Genomic DNA, 3,840 nt, shown 5'->3' with positions numbered 1-3,840 from the left:
CGGAGCTCCATAGCTCCATACTTCCATAGCCCCAGAGCTCCATACTTCCATAGCCCCAGAGCTCCATAGCTCCAGACTTCCATAGCTCCATACTTCCATAGCTCCATAGCTCCATAGCTCCATACTTCCATAGCTCCATACTTCCATAGCTCCATACTTCCATAGCACCAGAGCTCCATACTTCCATAGCACCAGAGCTCCATACCTCCAGAGCTCCAGAGCTCCAGCCTGGGTGGCTGGTGGCTCCATAGCTCCATACTTCCATAGCTCTAAGTCAGAGAGTTGGCGAAAATTGCACTAAGTGCGAAAGCCCATTCATTTACAACGGCGTGTCCACAAGGCGGCGACATTTCCCCGTTACCGGTGGCTGCGCGGCGGGTGAGTGACAGAGCTTATCCGAGCGGCTGGAACTCTGCGCCGGCGTGGTCGAGCGTGAGGCCTCGGCCCTTTGGCTGCCTGGTACCTAAAACACTTCCATTGATCCAGCCACGGAGGGTGCTGGCTGGTGGCTCCATACCTCCATAGCTCCATAGCACCAGAGCTCCATAGCTCCATAGCACCAGAGCTCCATGGCTTCAGAGCTCCATAGCACCATAGCTCCATACCTCCAGAGCTCCAGGGCTCCAAAGCTCCATACCTCCAGAGCTCCATACCTCTAGAGCTCCATACCTCCAGAGCTCCATAGCTCCATAGCACCAGAGCTCCATAGCTCCATAGCACCAGAGCTCCATAGCACCATAGCTCCATAGCACCAGAGCTCCATAGCTCCATAGCACCAGAGCTCCATAGCTCCATAGCACCAGAGCTCCATAGCTCCATAGCACCAGAGCTCCATACTTCCAGAGCTCCATAGCTCCATAGCTCCATAGCACCAGAGCTCCATAGCTCCATAGCACCAGAGCTCCATAGCTCCATAGCACCAGAGCTCCATACTTCCATAGCTCCATAGCTCCATACCTCCAGAGCTCCATAGCTCCATACCTCCAGAGCTCCATAGCTCCAGAGCTCCATAGCTCCATAGCACCAGAGCTCCATAGCTCCATAGCACCAGAGCTCCATACTTCCATAGCTCCAGGGCTCCATAGCTCCAGGGCTCCATAGCTCCATACCTCCAGAGCTCCATAGCTCCATACCTCCAGAGCTCCATAGCTCCATACTTCCAGAGCTCCATAGCTCCATAGCACCAGAGCTCCATAGCTCCATAGCACCAGAGCTCCATAGCTCCATAGCACCAGAGCTCCATAGCTCCATAGCACCAGAGCTCCATAGCTCCATAGCTCCATAGCTCCATAGCTCCAGGGCTCCATAGCTCCATAGCTCCAGGGCTCCATAGCTCCATAGCTCCAGGGCTCCATAGCTCCAGGGCTCCAGGGCTCCATAGCTCCATACCTCCAGAGCTCCATAGCTCCATACTTCCAGAGCTCCATAGCTCCATAGCTCCATACTTCCATAGCTCCATAGCTCCATACTTCCATAGCACCAGAGCTCCATACCTCCAGAGCTCCATAGCTCCAGCCTGGGTGGCTGGTGGCTCCATAGCTCCATACTTCCATAGCTCCAGTCAGAGAGTTGGCGAAAATTGCACTAAGTGCGAAAGCCCATTCATTTACAACGGCGTGTCCACAAGGCGGCGACATTTCCCCGTTACCGGTGGCTGCGCGGCGGGTGAGTGACAGAGCTTATCCGAGCGGCTGGAACTCTGCGCCGGCGTGGTCGAGCGTGAGGCCTCGGCCCTTTGGCTGCCTGGTACCTAAAACACTTCCATTGATCCAGCCACGGAGGGTGCTGGCTGGTGGCTCCATACCTCCATAGCTCCATAGCACCAGAGCTCCATAGCTCCATAGCACCAGAGCTCCATGGCTTCAGAGCTCCATAGCACCATAGCTCCATACCTCCAGAGCTCCAGGGCTCCATAGCTCCATACCTCCAGAGCTCCATACCTCCAGAGCTCCATACCTCCAGAGCTCCATAGCACCAGAGCTCCATGGCTTCAGAGCTCCATAGCACCATAGCTCCATACCTCCAGAGCTCCAGGGCTCCATAGCTCCATACCTCCAGAGCTCCATACCTCCAGAGCTCCATACCTCCAGAGCTCCATAGCACCAGAGCTCCATGGCTTCAGAGCTCCATAGCACCATAGCTCCATACCTCCAGAGCTCCAGGGCTCCATAGCTCCATACCTCCAGAGCTCCATACCTCCAGAGCTCCATACCTCCAGAGCTCCAGAGCTCCATAGCACCAGAGCTCCATGGCTTCAGAGCTCCATAGCACCATAGCTCCATACCTCCAGAGCTCCAGGGCTCCATAGCTCCATACCTCCAGAGCTCCATACCTCCAGAGCTCCAGAGCTCCATAGCACCAGAGCTCCATGGCTTCAGAGCTCCATAGCACCATAGCTCCATACCTCCAGAGCTCCAGGGCTCCATAGCTCCATACCTCCAGAGCTCCATACCTCCAGAGCTCCATACCTCCAGAGCTCCATAGCTCCATAGCACCAGAGCTCCATAGCTCCATAGCACCAGAGCTCCATAGCACCAGAGCTCCATAGCACCAGAGCTCCATAGCTCCATAGCACCAGAGCTCCATAGCTCCATAGCACCAGAGCTCCATAGCTCCATAGCACCAGAGCTCCATACTTCCAGAGCTCCATAGCTCCATAGCTCCATAGCTCCATAGCACCAGAGCTCCATAGCTCCATAGCACCAGAGCTCCATGGCTTCAGAGCTCCATAGCACCATAGCTCCATACCTCCAGAGCTCCAGGGCTCCATAGCTCCATACCTCCAGAGCTCCATACCTCCAGAGCTCCATACCTCCAGAGCTCCATAGCACCAGAGCTCCATAGCTCCATAGCACCAGAGCTCCATAGCACCAGAGCTCCATAGCTCCATAGCACCAGAGCTCCATAGCTCCATAGCACCAGAGCTCCATACTTCCAGAGCTCCATAGCTCCATAGCTCCATAGCACCAGAGCTCCATAGCTCCATAGCACCAGAGCTCCATAGCTCCATAGCACCAGAGCTCCATACTTCCATAGCTCCATAGCTCCATACCTCCAGAGCTCCATAGCTCCATAGCTCCATACCTCCAGAGCTCCATAGCTCCAGAGCTCCATAGCTCCATAGCTCCATAGCACCAGAGCTCCATAGCTCCATAGCACCAGAGCTCCATACTTCCATAGCTCCAGGGCTCCATAGCTCCAGGGCTCCATACCTCCAGAGCTCCATAGCTCCATACTTCCAGAGCTCCATAGCTCCATACTTCCATAGCTCCATACTTCCATACCTCCATAGCTCCATACTTCCATAGCACCAGAGCTCCATACTTCCATAGCACCAGAGCTCCATACCTCCAGAGCTCCAGAGCTCCAGCCTGGGTGGCTGGTGGCTCCATAGCTCCATACTTCCATAGCTCTAAGTCAGAGAGTTGGCGAAAATTGCACTAAGTGCGAAAGCCTATTCATTTACAACGGCGTGTCCACAAGGCGGCGACATTTCCCCGTTACCGGTGGCTGCGCGGCGGGTGAGTGACAGAGCTTATCCGAGCGGCTGGAACTCTGCGCCGGCGTGGTCGAGCGTGAGGCCTCGGCCCTTTGGCTGCCTGGTACCTAAAACACTTCCATTGATCCAGCCACGGAGGGTGCTGGCTGGTGGCTCCATACCTCCATAGCTCCATAGCACCAGAGCTCCATAGCTCCATAGCACCAGAGCTCCATGGCTTCAGAGCTCCATAGCACCATAGCTCCATACCTCCAGAGCTCCAGGGCTCCATAGCTCCATACCTCCAGAGCTCCATACCTCCAGAGCTCCATACCTCCAGAGCTCCATAGCACCAGAGCTCC

This window comes from Syngnathus leptorhynchus, unplaced genomic scaffold, assembly GCF_054491065.1.
Source record: "Syngnathus leptorhynchus isolate UIUO unplaced genomic scaffold, UIUO_Slep HiC_scaffold_32, whole genome shotgun sequence".
NCBI lineage: Eukaryota > Metazoa > Chordata > Actinopteri > Syngnathiformes > Syngnathidae > Syngnathus > Syngnathus leptorhynchus.
The sequence above is the reverse complement of the archived record's forward strand: the minus strand, read 5'-3'. Positions refer to the sequence as shown.